The 17149-nt window shown below is 39.7% G+C and overlaps 1 protein-coding gene across 2 annotated transcripts in view; it reads left to right on the plus strand.

The window, feature by feature from the left end:
• HS6ST3 (heparan sulfate 6-O-sulfotransferase 3) overlaps positions 1-17149 on the plus strand; it is a 292241-nt gene that overhangs the window by 269472 nt on the left and 5620 nt on the right. The gene's annotated exons all lie outside the window — the stretch shown is intronic.

Raw genomic sequence — 17149 nt, forward strand, 5'->3', positions numbered from 1 at the left:
CATTTCTCTCTCAGAGCTGACATGCTGTTTGATGTTGCCTCCTACCAACCCTTGGTAATAATATATTTTCTGATAGTCTCTTCTTAAATGAATGGAAAGTGTTCATTTTTAAAAATGGTAAAGAACTGCCATTTGTAACACCCACATCCATTTTTAAGAAAACAGAAAACAGATTTCTTATTGAAGGTGAGAGAACATTTTCTATGGCAAGCATGACATCCAGATTCTTCCTTATGCATATGACTAAAACAGGACAGATTTTTTTAATTTCTTTTTTTTTTTTTTGCTTTGACTTAACTCATCAACATGAGATACTTCTCTCATCAATGTCAGGGAAAAAAAAGTATGATTATGTGGGTGACTTGAAGTAGCACAGGGATGGCTAAGATGAGTCAGACCAAGGGTCCATCTAACCTAACACCTTGCCTCCTAAAAGAGGAGATTCCAAGGAGGATAAGAACAAGGCAAGCATGTAATGATGATACCCCTGAATATACTCCCATGATTGAAAAAATCAAGGCTTGAGAATTTTTTGCTTATTGAAGATTTCTCTGTATTTAGCTGTTGGTGGGTTTATCTGACATGTCAAGTAGCTTCTTCAATGCCTTTTTAATATGATACTTCTAATTCAGCTATTTTTAAAGAACATTATTGCCTTAAAGCCTTTTTAGGAAGCAAAACTAAGTCCAGGCTAGGTTAAAATAACAAAGTCCAATTGCAATACTTTAGTATTATAACTGCCTTAGGATATCTGGCATTGAAAGTTACACTGATGGCACTTGCCATATGCTGAATGATAGGGTTATGCCAATATACAGCTCTAAATAACAGGGGTAAACCTGCAGAAGGGAGAAGACTGCATACCAAGGTTTTCAAAATAATTTTTGGCTCTCAGATTTGTTAAGGAAGTCTGAACTAAGAGTAATATACCTAATGCACAGGGATCTAGACTGAGCCCTCAGAGTCTGTGTGTGCCTGGGATGCAAGAATGAGGCGGTTCCAGCTTCAAAGAGCTAACATTTAAAAAATCTCAATTAAAAAAAGTTAGCTTGCAGAGGAAAGGCACAGATGAGGGCAGCACAGTGAAAATGGCCTGTGGGGAAGCAGCCACACAGCTAAAGCAGCACTCTTGCAGGTGAGAGCTGTCCCCCTGCTGCAGCTCTCAGGCTGCCCTCCTGAGCCAGCTGCACAGCCCTGTGCCCACCCCAGCCAGCAGCTGCCCAGCTCTGTGCCTGACAGGGGCTTTGAGCGACTCCATCTCACTCAGATTTTCCCTGCAGCCACCTCTCTGTATAGATAAACCTGGTGCAGGAGCAATGGGCTTGAACTTCAGCTTAGCTAGAAGAAGGCTGAATTTCTTCTGTATCAGCCCAACAGCCTGTGGTACATGGGAATTCTCCATTTCCTCTGCAGCTCTGTCAGGCATAAAGTTATGCTACTGCTCTGTGAGGACACAAATAATGAGGGAAAATGAAGAGCAGAAATAGAGGAAAAAAGAAACAAAGTGGTGCCAAAGAATGAGAGAGAAGCTAGGAAGTGTGGGTTTTTGATGATAAAACCCAGCCTGTACTAGTTATTGTTCCTTGTAGAAAAAGCAGTGTACTGGAAACAACTTGAAAAAATGTCTGAAGGGAGTTATTTTTAGAGTCGTGGTTTATATGAGAATACTTAATGCTGGTGTATTTATTAAGGCCATGGAGCAAATTAAAGTGTCATGAATAAAGGTCTGTGTGCATGCAAACTCCCTTTTCATTCAGGCAGGACTGCTCTTTAGCCTGAACTTAGAGTGGCTTCTATCCCCAGAGGGAGAGCAGGGATATAAGTGCTAGACAGCACTTGGTGAGACTACTGGGATATATAGTTTTGCCATATATTAAAAATTATACAATTATAAACAAAAATGTTGCTTCAGAAAAAGCCCATTGAAAAGGAACATCTTCAAAGAAAAAAAACAAAACCAACCAAAACCAGATTAGTTAGCAACCTTTTCTCTTATTTAGCTAATTTTTCTAGGAAGGTAGCACATCTTCAGTTACTCAGTTCTGATGAGATTTCTTTTTTTAATTCACAGGTGTTAATTGATGTTGAATTATATAATGTTCAATATATGTATCACAAATAAGATTGACCCAGACTATGTAATCTCTATTAGATAAAAGACAGAAATATTGAAGTCATTAAAACTGTAGAAAAATATGCATGATGATATCTAGCCTGAATTTTGCTTTCCTGTTTGCATTGCTTCTATACTTTTATTGACAGTAATACTCCATATGAAACAGAAAGCAATTTACACAGTCTTTAAAGAAATCCTAATGAATGTTTCATGTCCAAATCTTTGTGTTACTTAGGATACACATCAGCAACTTTGCTCCTTGTTTATGCTGAAATAGCTTTCATAACCCTGTCATCATCCCACTCCATTTAGAGCAAGAAAAGTTGGTGACCTGAAGAGCACTCTGACTCTTCAAAGGGAAGGAAGAAATCTAAAGATAAACATGCTTACCATTAGGTATTTCTAAACCTTAAGTTCAGTTTCAGATAGGCTTTGCCTGCTGCCTGAATTCGCATTCAGCATCTGCACAGATGTTCATTAATTTCCATGAGAAATCGTTTTGGAAATGAAGTCCCACACACGATTCCCCTGGCCTTTAATTCAGAAAGATGCTAGATCATTTTGAGTCTCAATGTCAAATATCTCTGTGGGGAAAGACTAGAAAACCTGACCTATTTGCATATGTGAGCGTGTATGGCAACAGTCTGCTGCACTTATTTTTGAGGAGAAGGTTATTTAACAGTAATAAAATTGCAAAGATGATAACCCACAGTTAGAAAAAAAAAGAAAATAAAAGAAAAATACATTTCTCCTTGTTTTTACTAGCAAAAAGGAAGAAGGAAGAGAAGGGAACATCAGAGAATGTGGCTGGATTTTAATAAAGGCTGGATGGCTTCGTGGCCTCTGAAAACATTTATGTATAAATGAGTTGAGATAATAAGGCTAATCAAATGTCATGCTTCAAGTCATCAGTTCATGGCCTGAAGGGACTGGGAAGTGGTTTTTTGCCACTGTACAGATGTGCTTCATTGATTAGGATTTGTCCATTTCAGAGGAAGTTACAGAGCAACAGGCATCCATGATGACTTGCTTGAGCCAGTATTCTTATGGAGACCCATCAGGTTCTTGTGAATGCACAAGTTTTCGAGGAGCCTGAACTCTGTCATGGACATGGGTTAGACATGACGGTATCATACAGCACTATCACTGAGAAATCATGGAAACTTTGCTTAAAGTCTGTGCTGCAGATCAAGGTACAGAGATTCTTTTGATCGAGTTAGCAGATTGCTGGGTTTGTGCTGTATCTGCAGGACTGAATTATTATGATCATTATTATAATCTCTACCTAGTTTTCCTGAAAGGTAAAGAATCCTTCATAGAAGTTGTTTAGAAGCCTAGACTTCTTTATTTCATCTTATTAGCTTCTTTCTCAGAGCATGACATCCATAACTGATGGTACAGTGCAGTCCACAGCCTGGCATGTGTGACTAAGCCCACTTAATTAAGATTTGAGGTCAGAAGAAGGAGATGGTCCCATTTCTTCTAGGTATTCCAAGGTCAGAGGTATGGTAAATAATAAAACCATCACAGAGCTACAGCTGAGTTAAGAAGATGAGGACTTTTAATGCTGTGTCTGTAAGACGTTCAGAATATTGAAGCAGATAACAAGGAATGACAAACAAGATTTGTTTTTCATATGTGCAGGGAGTTGAGAGGACAGTGCAAATAACTTTAATACCATTTGTACCTTAACTGTGGCGCCTAGGGGATGCATTGTTACAGGGCTGAAATCACTCATGGTCCCTCACTTTGAGCTTTGCCTACAAATTCCAATATAACACAGAACCAGGCTGCATCCTGGAGGCTGCCTTGCCATGGCATGGGAGCTGGCTCTGTGTCTGTGTGTGTGTGTAAAAGGTCTCATTCTGGCTGGGCATTGCAAGTAGTGAACTTGGAAAAGCTTTATCAAAGTTCTTTGCATGCCAAGTATATAGTGGGATTTGTGCATAAAAAGTGATTCCATTTCAAACTACAAGTTTCCTTGTATGAAATTGCATCACAAAGTCACTTCCAGTTGGTAAAAAGCTTTTTTCCTAAGGTACCATAGTACCTGTAGACAAAAGCTTTATGACATCAATTTTTGGAAAGCAAGTTAAGCTTTTGCAAAGATTTGGGGAAGATTAGATGGCCCCCTTGTGGAGATTTTATGTATTTATGTGTGCATATAGATTTATATATGTGCAAAGATGCCTATTAGATCCATGGAGAAGGAAAATGGCAATTTTGCTTATATTTGAGTTGTGTTATCAATATCAAACATTTCTGGGTTTTTTTAGAGTTATATACTCATACCAAATATTTCTGGGTTTGCTCAGATGCTATAAAATTCACAAGTTCACAAAGTTCAGTGAAAAATGAAAAGTCAGCAGTCTGTCATGTAAGTATTCAATTGAAATATCCTGTCATCTTCTTCTTTATTGGCTTAAAGGTAAAATCATGCAGTTGCATTACAAAAAGAGGAATTTTAGGGGAAAAATAGATAACATTTTTGTTTTACAGCTGGGTAATTTCCCTAGGTTTTGTGAACTATTTTAATGTACAAAGAGGGAACACTTCTCTTATAATATATTCATTAGTAAAATCACCTGAAATTCTTTCATATCTGTGTTGTCATGTTGTTTACCTTATGGGAGGCTTTAAAAACTCAGCATATAGGACAAGAAGATTATTGTGATGTCTGGATTTTGTGATGATCATTTATAATTTATGGTCATTTTGCTTGACGTCAGAATTAATAAAGATTTGAGGCAAAGTTTAGAGAGAATAAATTAGTGTACTTTCAAAGTGATTTCAATTACTGAGCCCTTTTTATTGTTAATTACTTTATTAATTGAGCAGAATTACTGCACTGATTCAAAATGCATTGCAGTGAAAAATCCCACAGAACTTTTATCTGAGCATTCCAGACTTGGAAAAGAGTGCCTGCAACTGAGCTCTTAGTTGGAAATCAGAGAAAGCTCAGCTGGGGAGGGAGCCTGGTTACACTTGTGGCAAAAATTGGTTTCCAGTGAAGCCATTTACAAAGGAACACTGGTGATGCTGGTGGCTGCAAGTTTTACCTAGCCAGAGAATAAAATGGGATAGCAACAGCTCCTTCAAAAAACAGGAAGAGCATGAAAAGAAACATTGTAGTTGCATTTAAAATAACTAATTTTGATTTGTTTTAGACCTAACAAAATCTGACTGAAGAAATGTAAATGTCAGAAGATTTAAGGATCTGGCTACATTTGATTTGTTTATTCAGGGGCTCTTTGAAACTGAATTTTACCAACCAGGTGTATTCCTGCAGGCAGCCAGGACCCTTGTGATAACAGATCTCTCATAATTCTGCATGAAGGTATGCAGGGATTTTTTTTTCCTTTAGAGCCATTAGGAAAAGCCTTATGTTGTTTAAGTTGTTGGATAGGCAGGAGTTCTGTGTCCCCACGTTTTTGCACTGGAGCTGGAGGAGTGCTCGGTCACCCAGGCAGTGACCCCATGAGAGTCCTCCTGAAACAGAGGTTAGGGACTTCTCTAACCTTTTTGGCAGCTGCTGGTTGTGAGGAGGGTTTTGTGGTTTGTCCTGTGTGCATGAGGGATATTTCATTAATTCTGTTATGCTGAGCTGTTACCCATGGCTGTAGGTACCAGACTATTTCAGGAGAGTCTCTTCCCAAACAGGTTGCTGTAACCATCTAAGGCTATATTGGCAAAACAAACTCAAACTGCAGGTCCCTTATGCAGCACTGTATTCAGGTTTGCTCTTCTCTTGGACACTGTCTGTCATCACCTTCCTTTTCCATCCCCTTAGCTCGTTTCCCCCGCACTTGTAACATCCTCCTGAGAAAGGCAAGTTCAGAGCTTCCTCCCCAGGCTGGGGCTAGAGGTGGGTAGGAGAGCAGTGCAAATGCACCCTTATTTCATGTTCCCTTCTGTGCAGTGGCCTAGCAAAGGCAGAGAGAAAAGAAGCAACAATTTTGAGTAAAGAGGTCACACGTACCACAGATTTACGCAGTTCTTTTGAAACACAGCAATGACCTGTGCGCAGTACATAGAATGGGGGTGATGTGAGCAATGGACTCCTCCTTTCCCAGTCCTCTCCACAAAAGATTTTTCATTCTCCCCAGCACAAATGCCTTGCATATCTTTGAAGAATCTTGTAAGACACTGCATATCTATGGTGTTTAAATAGTACTTCCCTCCTGTGTGTGCTCTCACCCTGTTTCTTAAGAGGTACAAGGGTTGTTTTGTGCATGTGCTTGATAGAACAATGCAATTCTCATTGTTTGAATTATTATTGCATTTTGTATTTGTATTTCTTTCAGGAAGATTCTTGCTACTTCACTCCTTTCAGCAATTTAAGAAATACTTGGAACAACTGAGCTTGATATAATGTAGGCAAAGAACAAAAATCACTGGAGGGAAGTTTGTTGGATTTATGTCTCGTCAAGACATGATTTACAATTCGTATCAAGCTTGTTTGTTTTTGCACCAAATCATCTCATGTACACATTTCTATTCCAAACAACTTCACTCTGAAACAAATTGCCATTTACCCATCTTTAACCAGCTTCCGTGTTCTCACATACACCAAAGCTGGGGCCTCTGGGCTGTGGCATGTAAATCCAGCATCCATCTCTGATAGCAGAATGGAAATTTACCTTCAATAAAGTATTTGATGGACCAACATGTGCACAGTTATTATACAAGGCAGAAAGCATGAGGCTGAATATAAGAATTTTCTGCTGAACAAGAAGCTGGTAACAAAACAAGATGTGCTGAAAGAGGAACTTAAAAGAAAGTTATCCATGAATTTCCTCAGGGCTAGTTTTAACTCTGACCATATTTCATGTTTCCATTAATGGTGCTGCCGCTAAAAGCTTAAGTATATTAATGGAATTTGCCTAATGACATTGAGGATTTAATAAAATTAGGGGAAATTAATTTGGTAGTGCAAAGTGCATGGTTCATGCATCTGAAGCTGGCAGAAAGAGGTTTCCTCTATCAGCTGAGTGCTTACCAGCTAAAATGGGGAGTCTTCCATTCATATTCGTGGAACCACAGAATGGTTTGGGTTGGAAGGAACCTTAAAGACCATCAAAGGCTGTGGGCAGGGACCATCTGAGCCAGTGACACAGTGAGTGTGAGTTTCCAGAGTCATGTGGCCCCACAAAAAACCAAAATGCAATGTGAGGGTGTATCAGAGAATACATTGCCAGTGGAGGTAAGAAATGTTTATTGTACAAGACACATCAAAAGAAAGCCCTGTGTGAAATTTGCTCAATTCTAGCCATGTATAGTGAAATTTGAAGTGTGCAAGTTCAAATGCCAGGAAAGGAGTGCTATGATGATCAAAACCTGGAACAAATCTCAGGAGCTCCTTACTTTTGTAAGCCCCCTATCAAAAGCTAGCATGAAAAGCTGAGATGTTGGAAAACTCAGTAAAAGGATCTAAGCATGACCCAAGGTTTTGGGGGCTGCAGTTTGGTCACTTAGGACTTTTCTTATCAGAGGTGACAATAAAAAGTAGTTCAGCTTTCTAAACTGAAAGTTGAGAGGTGTGATTGCTCTCTGATCCTCAGCTTAAATGCTATTTCTCCTTCTCTGATGTTACATTTATAAATCTCTTTTATGTATTTGCAGTGTTAACTCAAGAACAACTGGATCTAAGTAGACCAAGACCAGGTTTTGTCTGGGAATAAGACTTATGTTCCTAACCGTAAGAAGCAACCTTCACAAGATATTTTCAGTAGGAGCAATGGCATGAAAAGGATATTTCAAAAGCAGTTAGGAAAGGGATAATTGAGTGCTCTTATCTGTGCTGGCAGGGTAGGTAGGGCACTGTGATACCTCTGAGAGCTTTTTTTTTCCTAAATAAATCAACAAGCTTCTTAGTATCTGCTAATACTACTCTCTATTTTCTTCACTGCCAGTGAGGCTGAGCTTCCCTATGTGTTTAAATATAGAGTAAAATGCCCAACTTTATGCTCTGTGTTTGAAAATGTATGCCTAAATCCTGAAGGCAACACACAGGAAAAACTTATATTAGCTCAGAGACCTCACACATACTCATATGCTATTCATGTGCATTTTCTAAAATACCAGGATTAAAACCATGGGTAACTTCATCATTTCATTAGCCTAGGAGCTGCTAGATACAGACTGGATACTTGTGAACAGAATTAGTTTCTTTAGGGATATGTAGTGGCTGCACTGTCTTCTCCAGTTGCTGGAGACTCTATATTGAATAACCTGTCATTGAAATAAGTACTCGTGAAGCTGCTCAATAATTCAGGGTGTGCTGATTTGGAGTGTTGTAGGCCTAGTTAAAATCTTATTAAAATCCCCACAATCTCTTAAAAGAGACTAAAAATCCTCTGTACTGTTCCTAGGGTGGCCAGGAAAGAGCAAGGGAGAAGGGGATAATTTAGTTGTCGAGTTGGTTCGTGTTTGCTGTGTTGTCTGACAGGGCTGTACATTTGGTGACAGGAGACTTTCTGCTGTCATTCAGAATCCCAGAGCCCCAGGGCTGGGAAATGATTTTAGGAGAAGTTCAACTTCCAGCTCAAAGCAGAGCCACCACTGAGCATAGTTGAGGTTGCTCAGAATTTTGTTGGGGAGAGTTGGATCTTCAAAATCTCTGAGGGTGGAGGATGCAGAGCTGCTACTGACAAAACTTTCCAATGCTTAATTATTCTGATAATGAAAATTGGTTTCCTTTTATTCTCACCTTTTTCCGTTTCTGACTATTGTCCCTCATTAGCTATCCTGCCATGCACAAGAGTGAAAAGCCTTGCTTTATCTTCTCACTGGCCTCTTCTTAGGTGCTGAAAGGCTGCTGTTTGATCTCCACCTAATGTCTTAGACACTTCTTCGAAATACATCATTAAAACTTATATTCTCCTATGCCAAGAAAAAAATTCTCAGCACTCCCACTATCCTTTTGCCAGCAGTTGGTCTAAGGATACAGTTTCACTAATAATTTCGAAGGGCTTGTGGCAATGTGATGTGTCAAGAATGTGATTATTATTGTCATGATTATTCATTACTTTAAAAAAGTACAAAATCACATGTCCAACGTCTAAAAGCAGAGAACATTTAAAAAAGAAATTGTCATTTTGCCTAGTCCAAGGCCAGTTGTCTTAATTCCTGAAATATTTAAGAAAAAAAAAAAAATTAGAGTCTCCACAAATGCAGTTTTTACCATTGTTTTCAGTACAGATGTAGTGCTGGATTTTGAAACTAATATTTTTTCTGTATTATATGAATCTATGAACCAGTGCTATGTTAAAATAGCTTACCTAGTATCTCATTCTTTCCATATCTATGCATAGCCCTATGCCATTATTGAATTTGTTCTAGCTTCACGTCAAGAAAAATTGAACTCTTTAGGTGGAAAAATTCCTAATGTTGCATGTGTAGCATTTGTGTTGCCAAAGGTTCCCTCCCTTTCTTTTACCCTTCTGGATTACCCTAAATCACTACTGTTAAAATTTGTTTGATGTCAAAGAGTGAGTGATCTCTAAAGACACTCCTTGTCATCTGTCATTCTTTAATCAGGTGTAGGACACTAATCTTCTGATCAAAACTGTGCAAAAAAAAAAAAAAAAGATAAAATAAAACAGTGCTATAAAGCTTTCCTGAGCTTTTTCTGATGGCATGGATACAGAATTTAATCAGCTATTTCAGAGGATATTTTTAAAGAAAAAAGGGTTTGCAATATCTAAACAGAAAAATTGAGAGTTTTGTGATGAAAGCAGTGAATTACTGTAAAAGAAACTGAAGTTAGTGACAGGGAGTATTCCTCCTAACATGCAAGGAAATACAAGATTTCACATTTCTTAAGTGCTTCCCAGTGCCCAATCACTACATTTCTCTTGCCTGTAACAGTCTGTGTCACCACAAATTGCCTCCCAAGTGCCCACCTTTTCATACCAGAGCCAGACATACAATCCCAGCTGTCTGACTCCCAGCCCTCCCTCTGCCACACTGATATACTGATGTATCAGCAAGGACAACAAAGGTATAACGGACTGCTTTTCTAACTGCTGAATTGGAGATTTGTATGAAACAATACAGAACTTGCTTAAAAACTTTGTTTTACTTCAGGGAATGTTCCAACTCTATAAGCATGTTTAGAAAGAGATATTATATCATGGCTGGTAGATGTATTATAGGTACAAAGAGTTGTGAAATTGAGGTTCTCTGTGGTCATTTCTCCCTCATTACAAAATGTTATGTTAGTGGTTAGTTTTTGATATTGGCCTGAACGTTGCATTCTGTGAATACATCCCTTCAGGCAAGGACCCTTTGGCTCCAAGCGCAGGGCTCACCTTGCAGGCAGAGACACCTGCACAACACAGACACCTCCAGGTCAGCAGTTATCTCCCTCTGTGCCCAAGGTACACGCTGTGATGCAGAGGGAGCCTCTAAGGGATGCAGCTCATGCCAGAGGTGGTCCCTGCCATGGCCAGCCACACCTCACTGCCTGTGCTGAGCAGCTCCCTGCTGGTGTCAGAGCTTGCCTCCATGCATAGCTCGTGTGTGGACCACTGCAATTCGCTGTCCTTCCCTGAAAGCAGCATCCAGTCCCTTCTATGAGCAGGCATGTTGTATGGATTTAGCTGCTCTTTCTGCCACTGGGGTAATGAAAAGGTTAAGTTTAAAAATAGAGACTTGTGGCCAACTCGGAAATGGGAAACAATGGACAGTTTTTATTCCAGTTAGATTCAGAGCCATGGGACAAAATCTCAAAGGAATAATGAGACACAGCTAAAATCTTGTAGTTTTATACCTCAAAATTAAAGTTGGGGTTTTTTTCTTTTTCTTTTATTTAACTCTGCTAAGTTTTCCTTTAACATGGAGTAAGTGTCTATAGAATTTTACAGCCACTGTTTTAAGTAAAGTGCTCATCATGCCAGATGAAAACTGCAGAAGTGGTGAGGGCTCAGATCCTCTGAGAAAACAGCTAATTAAGTGCTTTTGCTACATGCTGAGCAGGTGACTGTGATGTGAGTAGATAAACCTTCACTTCTTAATGGTGGTGGCTGTTCTTTCAGTAATAGTCTTGTAAAGAAACCCATGAAAACCTGAAAGGACAGATAATAGTATTAAGCTTACAAATTTATGTAAAGGATTTCTTAGAAAACCATTCCATCACGGTGTCTAGCATCCTGTGAGAGACACTAAGCTTAAGAAGCCTACGTGCTCCTGCTGCATTATCTTTGCCAAAGTTTGTGGGACAGCTAGGGTTTATCAGTCTGGCTTGGTGGATAAGCTGTATGATGTTTCCTGCAGACAGATGGACATGCATATATTTTGTGCACTGTTTCATAGATTTTCATTACAGTGCCATTGTTCTGGATAAGTATGCAGTCTGTTCTTGTTATTTTGGGCAGTTTTCTGTAAATTAAACACACCATGGATGCAGAGACACTCTGCACAGAAATGCTGCCAGCCTCAAGCTGATGCATCTGCATTTCACTGACTTTGACCAGTTCAGATCAGCCTGACAATATTTTTTTGCTTTCTGCCTCCCCCCATCATTCCTGTTGCACGTTCAATTATTCCCTAATTGCACATGTGTTGCATTATACTTACCTTTGTTTCATTTGTTTACCCTCTTCCTTTCACCATTACCCATACTGACAATACTTTGCCCAAAGAGAGGTTACTGACTGTGGGCTAACTCTGTTACTGCCTGTGAGAATTTGGGCTTCAGGAAAAAAATGGGAAGTATGAGGTTTTTGTTCACATAATGCTGGTCGTTCTTAAGCCTTCATTTTCCACAAGCTCCATTGGTAGCAGAAGTGTGCTGACAGGATGGCTTTTGGTGGGTATTTCAGACCTTTCCTCAGGAGTACACTCACTTCCACAATTAAAGGTTCTAACTTCTTATCTCCACTTGGGACATAAACTTGACCAGGGCTTTTCTTTCTACCAAGGAGAAGCAGAACGTGGATAGTTTTATGATGCACCTGGATTTTTTCAGTCACTTGGGTTCTTCTTTCTTCTGTCTGCTAGTGCTTTCCAAAATATTCTCTGGTGACTCTTTCTCTCCACCTCAAATACTCTCCTGTCTCTGCATCCACTGCCATGAGCATGCTGTTCTCCTTTTATGAAGATGCCATTCATCCCTCTTCCCCAGGAGGCCCTACAGGATGTTTCTGTTCTCAGTGTGCAGTGATCCTTCACTTATTTAGTAAATCTCCCTCAGCTGGGACATCTGCTCCATGGTGATAGAGGAGGCAAAATGCTCTGGTTTGGGATCACCTCTGCTTATAGCAGACTCTGCTCCTCTGAAATTAATTTCTAAACCAGAGCAATACTATTGAAGGATTAATGTAAGATTAGAGTATTTATATTAAAATACCTTATAATGTGGAAGAAATACATGTTCTTTGGTTATAACTAGAAGCTCATTTTATCTGTTCTTTTAATTAAAGGTTTTCTTTGCCTAATGCTAATGAAGAGATTGGATTTCATGCAAGTAGGACTAGAGCCTTAGGAATTACCAAGTACTTCGTAATTCCAGTGTAAACAATAGTGTGCAGCCCACACTTCACACTGGCGTTTGTTTGAGCTCTTGCATGGATCATCAGGCCCTTGCTGTGGCCATCACTCACCCAAAAAATCAACTATCCCACAGTGACAACTTCAATAACTCAGTAGTTTCAGTACATCATGCTCAAAAGGAGATTGCTTAATCTGGGGAAGCTGCATAAAGTTTCCTTTCAGGAGGAACTGACACTGCAACTAGTGGGCTGGTGTTTGAAATGAAATCTAGACTGGTCTTACACGTTGTACTGGTTTAGGGCAAATTTGTTAAAGAGTCTGCAAAGGAGGGCCCCTCCAGAAAGCGAAACCCACACGGCCCCTCCCCCCAACCGGTTCGGGAAAAAATTCCTCGGAGAGAGGTGGAAAGAACCTGTTTATTTGACTGGCCCCGCACCCCCCAGCACACAAAATGAACAATACCTGATGACACCGCTCTGAGAAAGATGGCAAAATCAGAAAGTCTCTTTCGGGGATGGTTGCTCTGTTCTCAGTCCCTCCGGCGCTGGGCCAGCCGCTGCAGCCAAACCCTTGGTGTTCCCGGGTCCCAGTCCGGAGCAGGTTCGAGATGGTCACAGGAACAGGAGAGGAGAAACAGTCCAGGAAGCAATGTGGACTGTTTAGCTAGAACTAGTTAATAAGCAGAGGCAGAAAGCAGAGCAGAAGCAAGAGCAGAAAAAGAGAGCAAGCAAAAGCAGCAAGCAAAAGCAGCAAGCCCAAAGCTGGAAGTAAAAAAAAACAGCTCTGTGTACTGCTTGTCTCTGTGTCCTGATAAGAGAAACCCAAACAAAACTTCCACTCTTCAGTGCCGGTCTTAAAGGCACAGAACAGATGAATGGGGATATACAAGCATCATAACGTCACCCCAGGACACACGTCTATGTGTTTATAGAGACAGTCACAAGATACATTGGCAGTTATGGATGTACTCTCATTTTTCTGTCATTGACATACGCAGGTTATGGCCAGATTGCAGTGTAAATTTTTATACACACACATGCTGATATAGATATTGATTACATAATTATATAGATATAGTTTGTATGGGTTTTAATTAATTTGGAATATTTTCTGGAAAATATCTTCTCCCTGACATACCAGCATATTCTTCTTGGCTAACCTTTAAGCACTGAGGGTATCTGTGGTAGTAGTTTTAGCAATTGATGATGGCAGTCTATAAAATAAATCCAAGAAGTCTGTGATGAGTTTGCTTTGACAAACAGGGTAACAGGAGTCATTACTTGATTCTTTGCTCAGTATTTCCCACAGTGGGTTGCCATTGAGTTCAACACAGCCATAAGTGTGAGCATGGGTAATGCAAGAGGGTCATTTACACCAACAAGAACAATCTGTACACAATCTGTATTCAGAGTTGCTCAGGCATATTCAGTGTTCAGCTAACTTTATGCTATTTTACTGAACAGTGAAGAAAGGCCATAGCCTGTTTTGTATTTTTAACCTGCTTCTTGTCTTTGTTATGAGCTGACTCCTTGGCTATTCCCAGTGTGATTGAATGCTTGTATATGAGGCACTGAGGGCTCCAAAATGCTTCTATAATTATTCCATAGATGTCAACATTTGAAAACAATTTAAAACCCATTTCCTAAGATAATTTTATAAGTTATATAATTTTCCAACTGAAACAAATGTCCAGGGCCTTAGTGTGTTTACTTGTATCATTATTCTGGAGACACGCTTTTCCCTGAAAGAAAACTTTGTGTACAAGTTCGTGTAGCATTCCTCCAGTCCAGAGGCAACATGTAGCAGTGTCATCTGGACAGTGTCCAGGATAAGGTGGAAGAAATCTTAAGGTCTTCCAACCTCAGATTGATTAAAAGGGTGACAGAGGGTCAAAGCCAGAAGGTTAATCAGAGGATTGTAAACTGTGAATGCAGCATAAGTTATCAGACCCTCAAAAACTAGATGTGTGTCAAGCTGCTGTTAAAGTTTGTATGCCCGATGAAGAAGCCATTCAGTGGAAGGCAACTCTCTGGAAGCTGCAGAATCCAGCAGGAGACTTATCTGGGCAGTGAAAACAGCTGCAGAAGTTAGGTACTCACAAGGAGAAGCAGCAGCAGGCTCGGTATGCAGAAGGGAAGGTGCGGATGTTAACCAAAGATGTACTGCTCTCATTTCCATGCATTTGCTTTGTACTCCTGTTTATTGCACATCAAACACATTTACATATCCAAGGATGAAAGGGAAATGATTGATGCAAAGGAGGTATTTTTGTTAATTGTTGTTGCTCTGAGTCATACCTGACTGGGCATGCTGGAGATGGGTGAGGAAGGACAGAACTATTAGAGGTAATAACTGTCAAGAGCAAGTTTAAAATCTGTCTGTTACTGCTTGTTAGCATCCAAAATTATCTGAAGAGAGGAGGGGCAGCAATACAAGGACTAAGCCAATGACCCATCTTTGTTGATGTAGATGTTTGCAATTACCTCTGAGTCTTTGTCCATTTTTTCCATCTCTGTTTCCTTGGAGTTTCAGCTGTTTATGATCACAACCCTATCAGTGCCTGCTGGATGTTGCAACAGCAGCTTCTTATGCTCAGAGCTGATGGGTGTTTGAGAACTGTTTTATCTGCACAGCACTTGTGAAATGCGTCCCCTTTTTTCCCTGTAAAATGGCAAGTAGTTCTTAATGCGCTCTCATACATGCAGTGTAGAGCCAGGATGAGATAAGCATCCAATCTGAGAAGAGAAAGCTGTGCCTCAAGTGTCCAAAGACTGCTTTTTCATCGTGGAACAATCCTGCAGAGTACACAGGAGGATTTCTGATACTTCCTGCTCTGCAGGAGAAGAGGGATTTTAGAAATACCTGTCTATGAAGGGTTGTGTGATTCTTGGGTTCCCTGTTGATGTGGGTGGTGTAAGGAACTGAAGGGGACCGAAACAGCTGATGTGCAATTTGGCTATGTGTGAGCAGCAGTCAGAAGACCCAAGCTCCAAATGATTCAAGAAATATCATCCTTCAAAGTGTCATCTGACAGATGATAACAGAAATCTTGATGATGCTGATGCATCTTGATGATGCTGACAGAAATCTTGGCTTCCAGTGCAAGTGATAGTGAAAATACATCCATGACAATCCCTATTTTAAATCCTTCCACCTGTAAAGCTTCTGCTGTGAAATAAGTATTGAAACAGCTGTTTGCATTAGGGAGTAGCTCAGGAAATTACCCTGCAGCAGAACATAGTCCATAGTTTGGTCTCATAACCTTATTCTGGAAAGTATATTACAGATCCTGTAGGTGGAAAATTCAGAATGAATACGAATGAAGTATTCAGACCTGTTTCCCTTTGCTTTGCCTGCACTGGGAAATATATCTGCATATTTAGCAGTGTGTGGGGAAATAAATATTTTTATGGTTAACCTAAGATTCATGGAGATGGTGATCTTTGGTGGCAGGAAGTGGGTGATACCTGAAAAAGCAAAGTAATTGTCTTGGAGGTTGTTAAAAATGTTGAGATTTTTCATTCTACTGGAGTTAGTTCTTGTATGAGATGATCCTTCCAAAACATTTGTTTGTTTACAGGTACCTTGTCTTCAGCAATCTTGCTTCCTGCTTACTTCCTTCATCCTTCTCTGCTTCCTGCTTCCTCTCTTCATCCTTCTCCAGGCTGAAGAAAAAGTACTGAGATCAGACTTTTCTTAAGAAATCTTAGGGCTCATGATTTATTAATGTGCAGTTTGCAGTAAGATGAGTCATGCAAACTCACGAGCCTATTTTTATACCAGATCATGCGTTAATTTTAGTCATGAATCTTCTTCTGGTAATTCTAGCTGAGAGAAATCATAAGTATTTCAGTTTTGCTTTGTGTATATGATATCACCCTATAACTCAGGTGAGTTATTATTGAGTAAAACATCCCTCAGTTAAAAAAACCTCAATCTGTGAAAGCTTCCTTGATACATATTTAATTGCAGTCCCTTTCAGATAGCCATAAGTAAGACATACAAACTGAATTTAACAGCAAAAAGATGAACTGACAATGAACTGAGCTCTGTAGTTATTTTCTCTATTTCAGATCAATATATCTTGGTGTCTCTTTTGTATTCTTGACAGATGAGATTGAACAATAATAATCCTTACACCAACAAATGCTTTTGTACTACAGGATTATAACTAATTTCAATCAAGCACTTTTCTCAAATCAAGTCATATTAATGGATTTTTGGTCTCTTATTATCTTCACTCCAACCCACTTAATAATAGGGTTTTTCTTAAGTAGGTGGCTCATGCCATTCTTCCACATGGTGTTATTTTTAGCACTTACACTGTCCACATGAAATTGCTTGAGCTTTTCTTAGGTTATGCCCGAGTGCTGTAGGGATAATCAACCCCTGCATCTTGTGAGACGTGCGTGTCTCAGTCCAGAAGAGAAGGGGCAGCATTATTAGAATCACTTTTCACACAGTTTCTGATATTGCTGGCGGTTGATACTTCAATGTGGAGGGGAGCATACTTCAGTTAATTGGTTTCTATGTAAAGTA

Source organism: Zonotrichia albicollis, chromosome 2 (assembly GCF_047830755.1).
Source record: "Zonotrichia albicollis isolate bZonAlb1 chromosome 2, bZonAlb1.hap1, whole genome shotgun sequence".
Classification (NCBI taxonomy): domain Eukaryota; kingdom Metazoa; phylum Chordata; class Aves; order Passeriformes; family Passerellidae; genus Zonotrichia; species Zonotrichia albicollis.